General features: G+C 37.4%; 1 protein-coding gene across 5 annotated transcripts in view; it reads left to right on the top strand.

The window, feature by feature from the left end:
- TMCC1 (transmembrane and coiled-coil domain family 1) overlaps window positions 1-17,342 on the top strand; it is a 240,682-nt gene that overhangs the window by 101,275 nt on the left and 122,065 nt on the right. The window lies entirely within an intron of this gene.

The raw sequence follows: 17,342 nt of genomic DNA, 5'->3' as shown, positions 1-17,342 counted from the left end.
GTTTTAATACAATGGTATGTATTAGTGTATCTAAACATAGAAAAGGTACAATAAAATGCAGTATTATAATCTTATGGGACCACTGTCATATATGTGGCTCGTCGTTAACTGAAATGTCATATGGGTTACGACGGTAGTGTGTTTTTTCCTATACACATATATCTGTGATAAAGTTTAACTCAGAAATTAGGCATAGTAAGATGTTAACAGAACAGTAAAATAGAACAATTACAACAATAGGCCAGCACCACTCCTCTTGTACTTTGTGACCATTATTAAGTAAAATAAGGGTTATTTGAATGCAACACAACCATACTGCAATAGTCGATCTGATGACCAAATCACCTACTCAGTGATTAGCAGGTAGGAGCCAGGGCTGGATATGCTGGACAAAGGGATAATTCACATCCCAGGTAGGATGGCATGAGGTTTTGTCATGCTACTCAGAACGGCATGCAATTTAAAACTTCTGAATGGTTTGTTTCTGGAACTTTCCATTTAAATATTTTTGGATTGCAGTTGACTGTGGGAACAAACTGTAGGTAAGGGAGGACTGTTGTAATACAAATTTTATAGGGTTGTTTTGAGAAATCAATAGGATAGTAAATGTGAACTGCCTAACATAGTGACTGCACATAGTAGGTTCATTCCAACAAAGGCTTTAAATGTAGCATGTGATGTAATTTTGCTCACAGGAAATTGAGAGACACTAGAACGGGAAAAACATATGTGTGTGTGTACATATATATATATATATATATGAATGAGTTCTGCCCTAATTAGTACAAAATTCATTCAGAAGTAATGAACAATTCCAAGAGGAGCACATAGACTGGAAAGTTTCATTAAATGAAACGTTATCCTCACAGTGGTTGTCTGGAAACAGACCCAAACAGGAATAGTGTCAAAGATGGGAATATTTTTATCTTTGGAACTGCTCTTATGGTTATTTTTCATACCTCTTTACCTGCATTGATTCACTCTGAGCTGTTCCTTTTGTTTTGTGTGTAGATTTTTAAAAATTATTCCAACAAGAGAAGGCAATTACCTCAGGAGGCCACTTTAATGTGTTTAACTTTGGCACAAGTTGAAGTCACCGTCGGAGTATGCCTCTCTGCACCTGACATTCCTTCCTGAGGCAAGACCCCTCCCTGTGAATAAGAGGAAAGGCTTGGCCAATTATGCTAGACAAAGCCTCACAGCTGCCGAGCCCAGCTGGGAGGAGTTTCCTTCTTGAGCAGGGAGCTGGTACAGTCAGGGGCTTGCTTTTCACCACCTCCTTTTTTTCACACTGCTTCACCTTAAAGGATTACCTAAGGTGGAGGTAGAGAAGGGGGTGTTGCTGTCTACAGTGGACAGTCTCCGCCGCCCAGAGGGCTGAAGAGGGTAGGAATTGGTGCAGTTTGCCCATCTCCTACTTGGAGCAGATGCTGTCTAACCCCAGCGCACCACTCCTCCTCCCACAGGGACCGGAACACCAGGTCTCTCCCCTGGAGTTTCAGGTAACACCACAGCGACATCCTCGCCTACTGGTCTGGTGGAAAGGGAAGGGGTGGTCCTTGTGTCTGGACCCCTCACAGCTGACTCACAGGAAGTGCTAGAAGAGCTTGGCACTGGGCGCAGCGGCTTCAGGATTACTGCCCCACCCGCCCTGCCCTCTCCCACGTAGGTTTTGCAGTATCTCTTGATAGAACAATGAAGGCTTTCCAAGTTTGCTAAGACTCCCAGGGAAATTCTTTGCACTTCTCTGGCAGTCTTCAAAATGTTCTGCCACCGACTTTCCCAAGAAGCTGTTATTTAAAAAACCCTTCGTGGATTGCTTTGTCTGAAGATCCTCTGGGTGATCATGGTTCAGCGCTTTAGCCTCAGGAGGCAGCTATCCAAGGTGCGTTGGTAGTTTTGTATGTTTGTGGAGGGGAAACTCTCACTTGCTTCAGCATGGTTCCTTTTTCTCTGGAACTGTTCTGTCAAGCCTGCCGTCCTCCAGCGCTAAGGAGGGGCTGGGAGAGGAAGCGCTGCCTTTTGTTCTTTTATCTGACAGGCACAAAGCTTGAAGGCTGACTGCACTGGCAGCCCCAGATTGTGTTCCCCTAAAACTGCAGCTGTCATCTGAATTTGGGCAAAGTCGTAGTTTGCTCCTGAGATAGAATTTCCAGAAGGGTGTGTGTGAAAGAGATAATTGTGGGTTGAAAGTGTGTATTTAATTAGCAATTAATCTAGCAGCTTGTGGACCAAGAGGAGAAAGCCTTCTCTGTGGAATCAGTGCTTTCATACATTTCACTATTAAACTGAGAAAAACTACCACAGAATAGTTCAACGAGCAAGACTTGCATTAAAATGTTAAAATGAGTGGTTGTGTTGAGAAACTTGAATACTTAATGAAGTATATGAAAAGCAGTTACAGAGAGGCTCACAAAGCAGTTTTTACAGAGTTCTGACTGAAAAGCAGGTTCCATGTGTGCAGCTTTTGGGGAAAAGTTTTTTCTTAACCTGAGAATATCATAAAATAGTAAAAAGGTAAAGCACTCATTGAAGAGGGGATAGTGAATTATGAAATCCACTCTGCCTGTAGCCAGCCCTCCTTGACCCAGTCGTTGAGTTTAGTGCAGAAACTAATGTAGAAAGAGGTGTGGTAAGAGTTGAGCTTTATTTAAAAACCCATTGTGTTCTTTAAAAGCTCCATTTAAAAAATGTGGCAGTTGGTGACTCAGTTGTGTCACAGTTCATTCCCTGAATACAGAAGCTTAAACAAATAGTAAATCAGTAGGCATTCTTCACTGCCTTGGCTGTTAATCAGAATCGTTAAATCCTGAAATGTGTTGTGATCTTAAGGGAAAACCTTTACTTCCCTCACAGGTGACCCCAGTGTAGAGTGTGTGCAGTGATGCAGAAATGAGCAAAGTACTTGCTTCCATCCCTGTGTCAAATATGCATAGCTTTTCTTGGGGAAAAAAAAAGCCTAATGGTATTTTTAGGAGTATTAAAATATATTTAACTTGCTCCCTTCCTCCCTGCTCCATGGTGTGTGTGTGTGTGTTTTTGAAGGCCTCCACATTTCTCTTACACAATAAAAAGAATCATTTTTGTTGCTCTTTCAATGTCCTCCAGTGATATATAGTACATTTAAAAAGCAGATGGGTAGATTATCAGGGCAGTGACATTCCTGCACAAGAGTGTCTGATAGTTGAGAGCCAGGTGATAATTTTCTAATTAGAATTAACTGTGTTATGGGTATTTTGCTGCCAATACTTCTCTCCCAATTATTTTTCAAACTTTACCCTCTTCACTCTATACTATGTATATGACTGATTTACAAAAAGTACACTTTTGAAGGAATGGGATGCATCCTCTCTTTAGGTACATTACATAAAAACACTCAAAGATGTAGCCTTTTTTTTCATTCCTTTTACTTTTATTTTGTTGCTCACTTTTATTTATTGCTCTTTTAATGTGATTTATGGATCCTGTAATGATCTAGAACAAATCTAAAGGAATTTGTTGTCTATCAAATTTGTTGTTCTATCAGAGTAATGAACTGAAAAAATATCTTTAATTATTTCAGTCTGTAAGGCACTTAAATATGAAGGAGAAACTGAATAGTTACGTTAGTGAGTTTAAAAACAAACAAACTCAGCAAATGGATCAGTGTGGCCAACATGGTGAAACCTCATCTCTACTAAAAATGCAAAAATAAATTGGGCATGGTGGTGTATGCCTGTGGTCCCAGCTACTTGGGAGGCCGATGCAGGAGAATCACTTGAACCCGGGAGGCAGAGGCTGCAGTGAGTTGAGATTGTGCCACTGCACTCCAGCCTGGGCAACAGAGCGAGACTCTGTCTTTAAAAAAAAAAAAAGAGAGAAAGAAATTCAGCAAATGCATCGTGCCTCTCTATTTGTCTTTTCAGCTAAATTCATAGGTTACCTGAGAGCCAGGGACCTGCCATACCCCAGTTTATGGTATTTCTGGCACACATTGAACACTCAAAATGAAATTGGTTTTTCATATATATATATACACACACACAGTTGAACAGCAGCAATTTCAGATATTTCTGACTTTAGTAACAAGTATTTTTGCCAATAAGTAATTTTCCAGAAGAGTAGTCTTAAAATCTGAGTTTTAAAAACAATTTCCTATTTTAACAAAAAGAAGTACTGATGTGACCATCTTTAAATTTCTTTAATTTGTCTTGGAAATTTTCTGAAAGAAGATAGAAATGTTTGCAGTAATTTTAAGCCTGATATCCACTTTAGATGCTTTTTATGTTAAGGTTGATAGTCATGCTTACTTACACTGGATATTTTCCTTAGAATATTCAACTGATTGTTGTAGGCTGATAGATGTTCACATCTGAGTTAAGAAAAAAGGAAGTAAATTAAGATTTAGGTGAAGTAAAAAGCATTCCATTTTAAGAAAGATGCTCACCTATTCTCTTTGACTGGATCTCAGGTGACTCACAGAAAAGTTCTCAACTTTCCTTGCCATTTTAGATCATTTTCTGCCTTTGTAGTTACCTTTCATGTGACTTCAAAAATACTCATTAAGGAAACCTTTTTCTTCCTGCCCCATGTCTCCTGCGTGAGCCATCCAAAATAGTCTAGAACCTGTCAATGTGGATATTTCATTTAATTCTTTTAAATGATTCTTGAGTTAGATAATATCAGCTTGTTTTTTATCATTAAAAGAAACTGAGTTTCAGAGAAGTTAAGTCATTTGGACAAGATCAACAGGAAGTAGAGTCAAAAGTAGGTCTAACAAGCAAACCCCATTCTGTTTCCCCACACCAACTGCCTCCCTAAATTTCTGGCGTGTCTGGCCCAGCGCAGTGGCTCACGCCTGTAATCCTAGCCCTTTGGGAGGCCGAGGTGGGTGGATCATGAGGTCAGGAGATTGAGACCATCCTGGCTAACACGGTGAAACCCCGTGTCTACTAAAAATACAAAAAATTAGCCGGGCGTGGTGGCAGGCGCCTGTAGTCCCAGCTACGTGGGGGGCTGAGGCAGGAGAATCGCGTGAACCCGGGAGGCGAAGCTTGTAGTGAGCCGAGATTGCGCCACTGCACTCCAGCCTGGGCGACAGAGCGAGACTCTGTCTCAAAAAAAAAAAACTTCTGGCGTGTCAATCATTCTCACTATCATTGTCTCTGATGTTTCTCTATGTTTATCTACCATAGAAAACAATAAATAAACTTGTGTAACTTGGGTAACTTCGTTAGAGCAGCCCTTTCTCTATAGAGCTGAAGTATAGAGTTTGAACTTAGCAGTCAAACTTGATAAAATATTTCCCATAATTAAATTTGTTTTCTTTGGCCAGAGAAGTAGTGATTTGAATAAGATAATTGATTTAATAAAGCCATATTAAATATGGAGTAATCAGATGTAAGTTGAAACTTACCTGAATGAAGTTGTGAAACTTTGCGCTGCCTTTTAAAGAACTTCTATTAAGGAGAAAAATTTACTCTTGAGTTTCTATAATAATGTTTAAGGATGAAATACAATGAGTTAGACATTCTGTAGAAAGTCCTTCTTAAATTACTCTGGCCTGCACTCTGATCAGAGGAAACTATTTCCCAAAATCTTTTATGGGTAGCAGAAAATCAGTTTTTTTCTAAAGTATGATAAAGGGTAGGAGAGCTTTGAGAACAATTGTAAATATTATTTCAGTAAAATATTATACCCTTTTATTTTACTTTTGAATGGTATTTTCACAGTTCAAAATTTTAAATTACGTAACTGAAATCTCAGCTTCTGGCTGTGTCATTTCATGTAGTTCATACCCCTATCTCTGTAGGTAACCAGTTTCTTATTTTTCCCAGTGTTTGTGCATATGAAGCAAACATGAACATTTATTTTCTGACCTTTCTAACATGAAAGATAAATGCCATACAGATTGTTCTAAGATAATAACTCGAACTTTAATTGTCCAGATACGGATCTTAATAGTTAGCTCAGTTTAGAGTTCACGTTTATTTTCACGTTTTCATGCAAGACTTACTTTAGGATAGAGGTAGCCTCAGCACCCACTTTCTATATTAAAGATCATTGAAATAACAGTAAATCAGTGATGATTCTTTTTCAATCATACCTTATTTTCTTCCTGTTCTATTAGCTTTCTTTTGCTGTCTTTACATTTTTCATATGGTGAAAAAACATGAAGGTAAAAATCCTACCAGTATGTCTTGGGTTGGCCTGTGAAGAGATTAATAGCTGAGAAATAGGTTTGTGGCCTCTTTTCCCAGTTCTGTTGATTTTATTGAAATTATTTAATCCAGACTTATAAAGCAGTTGGAAATATTTTAGTCTAAAAATCCTACCCTTACCCTTGCCATTTCCACATCTCATAGTGTCCTGTCACTTGGTATCAGTTTGTTATCGATAAAAGAAAATTAAGAAGTGGAGAGCTGGGTGCGGTGGCTCACGCCAGTAATCCCAGCATTTTGGGAGGCCGAGGTGGGCGGATCACGAGGTCAGGAGATCAAGACCATCCTGTCTAACACGGTGAAACCCCGTCTCTACTAAAAATACAAAAAAATTAGCGGGGCGTGGTTGCAGGCGCCTGTAGTCCCAGCTACTCAGGCGGCTGAGGCAGGAGAATGGCCTGAATCCAGGAGGCAGATCTTGCAGTGAGCCAAGATCGTGCCACTGCACTCCAGCCTGAGCGACAAAGCAAGACTCCGTCTCAAAAAAAAAAAAAAAGAAGTGGAGAAATGTTGGTTAGAATTTGAATTTTTAATAAAACCTATTGTTTTTTTCAGAAGTAGTTTCCTTTGAATTTCTACCTGATTTCTTTTGGGTTTATGGTCTATGATACATGACTGACTTAATCTTTCTGTGAATATCTTTTTAAAAGTAGATAGGGATCTTTTATTTCCATCTTGAGTAGATTAATTAGGGTTGTTTAAAAGTATTTTGATGACTAAAATGGTAAATTTTATGTATATTTTACCACAGTTTTTAAAAGGTATGTTGAACCCTCTTAATGATAAGCACTAGGTGGGTACAGTGAAGTAGTATAGTATTATATGTAATTAACAGTCCCGAATGCATAGGTAGAGTCAGTACTAGATGCATGTTTTCAAATAATGGAAGGACATACCTCTCCTTCTTATGCTTTTTATGTAGTTAATTTTCTCTAAGTTACTCTAGACATTGACAAACTTCATACTTGGAAATATAATGTTTTGCATTTCTATTTTACCAACAGTTAAATATAGTATCTCTTTGTTAATCATTAACCCACTTTTAGGAGGCTTAAATCAGGTAGCATTGTAATTGCTACTATGCATTTGTCTATCTGCTTTCTAGAACTTGAATACTCAAATGTCCAACATTATAGGAGATCAAACATTTTGGTATTTTACAAAACCAGAATAGGAAGATTGATGGTGTTCTTCTGTTACATGAAATAAGACCCCAGTAAGATAAATGTTGTTTATTGTTGACGTAGTGGGAATGGATAAGGAATAGAGAATGACCTCCTTATTCAAATACTTTGGGAAATAATAGGCTAAAAATAGAGAAACTAATTTAGAAATATGTATAATTCTGAAATGCTTTCATGATAGTGATGCCAGTTTAAATTTAAAAAATAGCAACAGTCATAAATTGTTGACAATGTAGACCCGAGAGAGCAAAATATGCTACCCAGAGGAGATAGTTAAGTCTCCTTGGAAGTGTGCTAGTTTTTTATTTTTTAAGTACACAGCTATCCGTTGGTTTGATTTGAGTATTATTTTAAAAAGAAATGTGACTGTTCTTTAAAATTACTTTAGAATATGTGCACATATACTTTTCCCCTTCCTTTTGTGTGTATATAGGTAACAGTGACTGCCTTTGTGAGGAGGAGTTGGAGACATAGGTGGATGGGAGAGAGACTTGCTTTTTAAAACTCTTTACCAGGTGCATTCACTTCCTTAAATAGTAGCCCTAGTTCAAATGTGTTACAAGTTCATAATGTGGAAGTAAATTTCAGACTTGTTATTCTTCAATGAAAACCATTGCTAATGGTTTTCTTAAAGTTTAGTAGTTGAAAGATAATCTCCTGGGTTGGAGCTTTCTCCTAACCATCTGTGTTAATCACAGGTTGAAGATAAACTTTGTAAGTAACATACAAGTTTGTAGTATAGAATCATTAACACTTAAAAAACTTGTTTAAATGAATCTCTTTTGGATAAATTAAGCATACTATTCTGAAAGTATATTTTGGGAATCATTGATAAAGGCAGGAACACATTTTACTCATTATGCCAAATTGCTTGTAATAATAATGTGAAATATTCTTTTTTTTTTTTTTTTATCATTTTGGCTTACATTAGACCATGAAAAGAAAAATTTGTTATCTTAGACACCCTGAGATTAGTTAGGACTTAACCTCTGCATTCATTATATACAAGGAATTGTAACAAAATCCTACTGAAAAGTATGTTTAATAAGAAGAAAATAATGGACATGCAATTTCCCTTGCGGGAGCATAGAAAATCTCTCTTAAATTTCAGTCTGTTCCATCATCTAGGTTGTAAGAAACAGATCACTTTGCCCTTCTTTACTGGAAATTTAGTGTGAGAAGAATCCATCTTAAAGCCAAAGGCGGCATGTATAAAAAAAAAATTTCATAGCTTTCCTTTTCACTTAATAAAATTTATTCCAAAGGTTTTCGTCACTGAAATTAAGTAAATCATGGCTATATGACTTTGGTAAGTCATTTCACCTCTCTGAAGGTTTCTCCTCATGTGAAAAGCATTATCTAGGATCCTTTTGTGATGTAAAACATATGGTGATTTCTTATGTGCTGCCAGAGTATATTCCCAAGAAAAATGACTTTTGATAGCAAATATCTAAGAAAATACCCAATTTTATACCAGGAGGAATCCAATTTTATATAGCTGTTCTTGGCAAAAGTAAATAAATTCATGACTTTAATGAATGGGCTTAGACTTTTAGTTTCTAGCTAGGTCTGGATAATTCCAATTTGAGAATAGCAAGAAAACTTATCGAGTTAATCATCTACTTACTTGAGAAGATGTAGATTTCTTCTACCTCATACTATTAGGAGAAAATACGAAATTTTGTGAAAACAGACATTCCTTGAAATGGAAATCTACCTCATACAAAGTGGATTTCTCTTCATTTTATGATATATTGGAACTCGAGTACCTTTTCTTAGACAAAGCCTGCTGTTATAACTCTTATGGGAAAGTTCATCGTAACTGGGGAGATAAGACAGTTAAAATGCCAACATGAGCTTTTAATTTTTGTGAAATTAATGGTGAATAGATATATATTTAGAAGAGGGAAGGAGCTCCTCCTTTGAACCTGAGGTGGACTTGAAAAGTCCGATAGAGGAAATAGGATTTTAGCTGGACCTAGAGGATTTGGATCAGTGGTTCCCAAGACTCCTTCCCCTGTCACCCCCAGCATATCTCAAGAATATGACTTAGGCTCAAAGTAGTGATCATTTGGGAGGGGTTTTGAAAAGCCCCTCACCAGTCTGGTGCATACTCCTGGAGGAATTCCTTCATATGCAAATCACTGAAAACAGATGAAAGACAGGAGGAAAATATTGCAGGAAGGGAGCAACATCACTAGATAAGATTTTGTTTCAAGATACTAAACATACCATGTTTAGTATCTGTTCTTTTTAAGGAGTTCTGACATGGCCGGGTAGGGGCGGCACACACTTGTAATCCCAGCACTTTGGGAGGCCGACGCAGGTGAATCACTTGAGGCCAGGAATTCGAGACCAGGCTGGCCAACCTGGCAAAACCCCATCTCTACTAAAAATATAAAAATTAGCCAGGCATGGTGGCACACACCTGTAATGTAATCCCAGCTGTTTGGGTGGTTGCGGCATGAGAATCGCTTGAACCTAGAAGGTGAAGATTGCAGTGAGCCAACATCACACCACTGTACTCCATCCTGGGTGACAAAGCAAGACTCTGTCTTCTAAAAAAAAAAAAAGGTGGGGGGTAGTTCTAACATGAACATCCTTTTGAAATCTAATCTTCTAAGAGTAAATTTACATTTTCTCTGGGATTTTTAAGGTAATGGGGTTGCTAAACTAAATGTCTTCTGTGGAGGGAATAGAGGGGTAAATCTAGGAAACTCTCTTCTAAGTAATATATGTAGGTTGCTTAATATTATCAATTAATACATGGAACTGTAGCTGGAAAACCTTAATAAACTTGTCTAACATTCTTTCACTGTCTTCTACTTATTTGAAGATCATAGATCTACATGGTATAAACAACACCTGAGTATAACTACTCCATTGTGTGTGTGTGTATGTATTGAGACTTAGGAAACTAGACATAAAGGCTGATCTCAACAGATTCTCTTTGGGCACCACTGGAATCTGACTCAGTCTATTCAGTATCTAGTGGTGAATGGTTATTTGAGCTTGAGCCTTATGAAATGCTATTGATCACTGTATTTAGATAATACCCAACCATTGGGACTTAAAGAAATTTTAAAGCATACAATGTACATTCTATGTATATTCTAACTTGCAGAAAACTTGGAACATGGTAATTGGGGATCATGAGTTATGTATAAAGACGAACATTTACTTCGTTTATTACTGTTTTTCACTCACACTACTCTAGCTACATCCAATTTCTTGCTGTATTTCAGACATACTGCAGCTCTGCTGCAGGTCCTTTGCATGAACATCCTTGTTCATCTTGAAGCCCCAGTGGTTGGGTGTTATCTAAATACAGTTATCAACTTGTTCTCTCCTGTACCTGGAAAACTTTTCCTCCAAATATTTGCATTGGATTACTTTCCCACTTTCTTGAGGTCTCAGCTGAAATGTCACCTTTTCTGGAGGCTTACACTGACTGTTTAGTTTTTTTAAAAGAGATGAGGGTCTCACTTTGTCACCCAGGCTGGAGTGCAGTGGTGTGATCAGAGCTTACTGCAGCCTCAAACTCCTGGGCTGAAGGGGATCACTAAAGACTCAGGTAATCTCCCTCAGCCTCCCAGGTGTTGGGACTACAGGCATGCACTACCATGCATGGCTAATTTTTAAATTTCTTATAGAGACAGGATCTCACTGTGTTGCCCAGGATGATCTCAAACTCATCGCCTCAAGTTCCTACCTCATCCTCCCAAAGTGCTGGGATTACAAGTGTGAACCACCATGACTAGTTGACTGTCCTTTTTTATTATGAAATAGCGAAACCACTCCCTCCACACACTCTTCTCCCCACCCCCCACCATGTATTTATCATTATCTGACATACTATATATTTTTATTACTTTTTTTTGCCTGTACCTTACCCCAATATGAACCTTATGACAAGGACTTTTTTCTGTTTTAATTCACTTCTATATCCAGGAACATAGAATAATGTCTGGTACTTGGTAGGTGCTGAAAAAAAAAATTGTTTCATGAATGAATTTGAGTATAAGGAATAATCAAAACTTTGCTTGTCTCCTTGTCTTCTTTTTCCCATCTCTTCCCATACTACCACTGCTGTCTTCACCCCAGGCTACGTCTCATCCAGTTTTCATTCTACTGCAGAGTGATACCGTGTTTGATAAGGCTTGACACACTGAAGATACCAAATATTTGTTGAATCTTCAGAAAGATATGCAAATATTGCAGTCTCTGCCAATATTATCTTCTTCCCGAGCTATCAGACAAGTCTGAATATCAGAAATGGCAATAAGTTATCAGCTTACTTCTTGAATAATATGTATCCACATTTCTAACTTCATCTTTTTGGTGTGATGAAAAGATTTCAAGATAGAAGAGTTCTTCTATTCTAATTTTAGACAAACCACTTAATTTCTCTGTGCTTTAGTTCCTGAATTTTACAATGGCATAATGGTTATTTACCCTACTACCTCATAGAAGCAAAGGAAACGATATGAATATGCTTGGAATGGTATTTAAAATTCGTAAGTATAAAGTAATATTCCAGACCACATTTTGCAACTATCAAATACTTAAAACAGGCCCTGAAGGCAACTTTCAGTCCTTTTGTTTTTTTCTATTTTGGTGCTTGTTGGAAAATAGATCTCCCTACTTTATAGATGAAGGTCTTTGTCAGGAGGTAATAATCTACCACATTTAGTAAGGGGTATATCATGTGAAAAAAAATGATCACAAAGTAAATGCTAAAACTGTACTGACTTGGAAAGTTTTCTGTGTTCTAACTACAGGTTTCCTTGACCTTGAGATTTAGAAAATTGTATCTTTGTGGATTTTTATCATTTAGACTCCTGCATAAACATCAGTATTTGGAAATACCCTAATGAAATTTCCCATCTCTATTCAATGAGCAAGTACATTTAGATATTTAGATATATAGAGACTAATAGGGATCTCATACCTTTCTGAATCTAGCTAAAGAGGGTATAAAAGGAATCATATGTCATCCGTCTGAAGAGAGTAGTGACACAATACTTGAGCTATCCCTGGGTCTGACATACCTAACCCAACTGTTACAGTAACAATAAAGACATATATCTGTTTGGCTTTGTAAAGTTTTGAATTTTTATTTTGTGACTTTGGGAATCATGTTGCCTGTTACTCAAATTAAGTCAAAAGGCTACTGTAAAATAGCTTTTCTTAAGGGGTGCAGTCTATATGAAGGTCCCCATTCTGGTTTCTAAATTTGCTGAGTGTTTAAATAATATTTCATCTTCTGCCATTAAAGTTGTTAGAAATAGTACTTTTACTGATAAATAGAAGATTCTATTAGCTTCCAAATATTTTCTGTGTCTATCTCCAAATAAAACAAAAAAGGAAATTAGATACCGCAGTTCATGTGGTAATCAAATGGTACTCAGCAGCCACCTGAAAAGTCATAGAAAAGGTGATGGCACACATTCTCAGGAGATGCCCCTCTCTCACTCCTCCAACCCTTTCTGCTCCAGTAAAAGTAATTCCCTGTAAGAGTCAAAAGAGGAGTAAGCATTGAGAAAGATTGTTCTATCTGTTAGTACCGTTCTAATTCTATAGCTTTGAAGGCTGTAAAATATATATTAATATCACTTTGGTTCTGTTGTTGGTCATTTCACCCATACTACTCTCCCAAATATACTTTTGCCAAGGTGTTCAGTATTTCCTTATTGCTAAATCCAGTTTTCAATTCTTAGTTGTCATCTCAGTTTTCAGCAACCTTTTACATGTTGATCTTTCCCTCCTCAGTGAAACGTTTATTCACTTGCCTTCCAGGATCCTATATACCTCACTATCACTAGTCACTCAATCTCAGTCTCCTTTCCTGGTTCCTCATTATCATCCTGTCCTTTGAATTAATATTGCTGTGGCCTAGGCTCAGTTCAATTTACTGCTTTCTTGGTTATTTTATCCAGTCTGATGGTGTTAAATACCACCTATTGAAAATTCTCAAGTGTATATTTCCAGGCATCATCATTCCCTTGTACTCTGGATCTGCAGAACTCAGCTACCTATTTGACATCTCCATTAGAATGTCTGACAGACATTTCAAACTCAAAGTATCCAAAACTAAGCTTTTGGTATCGTTTCTCCTCCCTGGTTCTCTTGGTCTTTCCCATCTCAGTTAATGGCACCTTGATCCTTCAACTCGGAGATCTTTGAGTTATCTGTGATACCTCTTTCTTATTCCCAGTATATCAGCAAATCCTCTTGACTCTACTTTTTAAATATACCTAAAATTTGAGTATTTCTTAACTGCTCATCTCTACTACCAGCTTTTTTTTCCTTCTGTTTTATTGTATTAACTTCCTAGCTAGTCTCCCAGCATCCGTTCTTGCTTAACACACTTTATTAGCCAAAATGATACTAATAAAACTTAAGCCAAATGACGTTATTCCTGTGATCAGAACCCTCCAGTGCCTTCCTTTCTCACTCACTGTTACATGGTATTTAGGGCCCCACATAGTCTGTCTCTCCATTAACTCTTTGATATCATATTCTACTTTCTCTTTACTCATTTTACTCTAGCCACACTGGCCCCCTTGCTGTTCTTTGCTAGATTCCTTAAGTACCTTAAATTCTAGTTGGGAAGACAAAGGATGAAAGAAGATAAAACTAAGTTGTATTTAATTGTGTCTAAATGTAGGCTATATACAACCATTCTGAGAGCTCAAAGAGGGGGAAGGTAACCTAAGAAACCTTGAAGGAGATGAAGTTTGAAAGGTAGATAGGCAGACAGCCAGTGCTAGAAGAGGAAAAAAAGAATTAAAACTTGACCTGTCCAGTACTGTTTGCTTTATTCTCTGCAGTTTTCCTAGAACCTAGAAGTGTCTCCACATAGTTCTTTTATTGAATGAATTAATGTGGTAATGAAAGCATAGTACCCTGCATGATCAGTGAAAACAACTTGACCAACAGAGTATGTGTCGGCAAAGAAAATGAATGAAGATGTTTGATGGAGCCAAATCTGGAGAGTTTTAGAATGATTTAGATAAGTGTTAGAAAACCAGCCCATGTTCTTTAATAGAAGAAAACCTATGGTGTAAATAGTGTGGTGAGATGTCTTGCCTGAGATTACAGAGCCATCCAATAGAACTTTCTGTGAGGATGAAACTATATCTGTATCTCTGATGGCCTGTGTAATAGTCACTAGCCTCATTTGACTTGAAATGCAACTTATGTGATGGAGGAACTAAATTTTTAATTTTGCTTAATTTTAATTTAACTAGCAACCTGTAGTTAGTGGCTATCATACTGGACAGTGCAAGAGAATATTGAATGTTACGGAAAGTGAAGGGATTAGGTTTGAGAGAACAATTAGTAGGCTTTTAGAGTAAACTATGAATGATGAAATTTAAAAGAGGAAGATACTAGTTATTTAGAAGGAAGGATTAATAGAATTTAATGAAAATAAGATGTAGGAAGGACATGAAGGAAGGCTCAGGGTTTTCATTTTAAGCCAAGACTCTGGGTAGTGAGGAATCTAAGGAAATAGGAGATTTGGGGCAAGCTGAGAGTGATATGTTGGATTGGGTGTAAATTCAAGTTTGGTTTATTATGTTTTTGATGAAGGTAGAATGGCTAAGTAAAAAGATTTTGTATTTGTAAGAGAATTTAGAGTTAGGTAATGATGATATTAACTTAGAGGTAATAGTTGAAAAATGAATGGAAGGGCTTTGAGCAAATAATAGAGGGGTGGAGGGGTGGAGGTGGTGCTTAGTGTCAAATGCCAAAGAGAAATTAGAGATGAAGATTGAATTTATTTATACAACTATAGGTTCAGTAGAGGAAGAGACCCTGGAGATCGTCATCTAACCTGTTCATTTTACAAGTAAGGAAAGTGATGTGCAAAGATGTGATATGATATGCTTAAATATACATATTTTGTAATTATCAAATTGAGGGCTTGAACCTAAATTCCCTACTGACCCCTTCAGTTTACTGCTTTTCTCATTATGTTTATGGTAAAGTAGTAAAATTTGAGAAATATAATTTTAGTTTAGTAGGATGGACGTTAGATGACAGGGTGATAAGGTAAAAAGATGGGGAAATGGAGTTAGTATGGGCAGCTTCTTTGAGAAGTTTGACAGTGAAAAAAGGGGATCAGAATGGCTTATAATGGAATGAGGCAGTAAAGTCAAATCAAAGTTTTTTCAGTATCAGAATATGATTGAATAAACTCTGCTGCCATGGCAGCTAAGGATTAAAGTGACAAAAATGGTGTTATCTGTCTCTTGTACTGCTGCCTAGGAAGATGAAGTAATTGATAAGATTGCAGAATATTGGCCGGGTGCAGTGGCTCACGCCTGTAATCCCAGCACTTTGGGAGGTCGAGGTGGGCGGATCACGAGGTCAGAAGATCGAGACCATCCTGCCTAACATGGTGAAACCTCGTCTCTACTAAAAATACAAAAAATTAGACGGGCGTGGTGGCAGGTGGCTGTAGTCCCAGCTACTCGGGAGGCTGAGGCAGGAGAATGGCATGAAACCGGGAGGCGGAGCTTGCAGTGAGCCGAGATCATGCCACTGCACTCCAGCCTGGGCAACAGAGCGAGACTCCGTCTCAAAAAAAAAAAAAAAGATTGCAGAATATAGCAGTAGTGAAGTCAGAAATAGTCTTTAGATCTGTTGAAACTATTCAGTGACCAAACCACCTTATTGTGTATGTACTGAAAAAGAGTAACACTTTACTGCACATTGTTCCATTTTTGTTTAGGATGTAGATGTTGGCGTGATTAGCAGTTTACTTGGAAAGATATGACTTCATAATATTTCCTTTTCTTGAAGCCTCTTGATCTGCTAAGGTCTAAAAAGAATTCAAAGAGGTAAATCTTTAGCATAAAGACTCTCAGTATGTTTTTCAAATAACTTTTAATTGTACAACTACTGCCTTGAGGATATTTACCCATAATATCAAAGGAGTAACTACCACATAGATGTAGCACACATACTTATTTACATCTTTAAAATATGATGTCATATTGGAAAGAATTTTTAGTGAAATAGTAAATACAGATGATGAGAATGCCACCTGGAGAAAGAGATAATGTGATTGTTAAGAACTCGAAGATTGTTTTATTGTGTGGCTGTTATTAGAAAAAATGATCGCAAGAAATTACCTTGGCTTTAGCCTGTGTAGAAAATTAAGTATTAAAATATAAGAGATATTTTAATTTTGCAGTGCTAACTAGAAGTAAAATCTAACAAGAAAATTTAACTTTCCTTAGAAGTTACATTGTAGTGTTTAATTTCTGCTACCAATTCATTTCTGAAAGCATATGACCATTCTTAGTTGATTTGCTGCTGCTAGGAAGTCTCTGTATACTGTATTATGATAGAGAATGTTGTGCTTCTACTGTAATTCATGGAATTCTGAATGAATTGCCAAATCAAGATACAGTTGTTTGATGCGAGGTTCTGGGAAGGAAAAAAGATCCACAAAAAAGAAACAAACTACAAAACAAAACGCTTGTTAGGATGGAGTTAGGTTACTCCATCTGCATTAGTCTGTTCTCATGCTGCTATAAAGAACCATGGGAGACTGGGTAATCTATAAAGGATAAAGGTTTAATTGACTCACAGATCCTCAGGGCTGGGAGGCCTCAGGAAACTTAAAATCATGGCAGAAGGGGCAGTAAACACATCCTTCTTCACATGATGGCAGGAAGGAGAAGTGCTGAGCAAAAGTGGGGAAAACCCCGTATAAAACCATCATATTTCGTGAGTACTCACTATCACGAGAACAACATGGGGAGACCACCCCCCCCCACCATGATCTAATCACCTTCCATGAGGTCCCTCATGTGGGGATTACAATTTGGATGACAATTCAAAATGAGATTGGGGTGGAGACACACAGCCAGACCATATCACTATTCTTTCTTCCTTTAAAGGGAGTACATTGCCTTGAGAAAATAGTATACTTTTTGTAATT

This window comes from Piliocolobus tephrosceles, chromosome 2, assembly GCF_002776525.5.
Source record: "Piliocolobus tephrosceles isolate RC106 chromosome 2, ASM277652v3, whole genome shotgun sequence".
In the NCBI taxonomy this organism is placed as follows: Eukaryota; Metazoa; Chordata; class Mammalia; order Primates; family Cercopithecidae; genus Piliocolobus; species Piliocolobus tephrosceles.
Note: the sequence above shows the minus strand (reverse complement) of the source record. Positions and strands in the feature narration are given on the sequence as shown.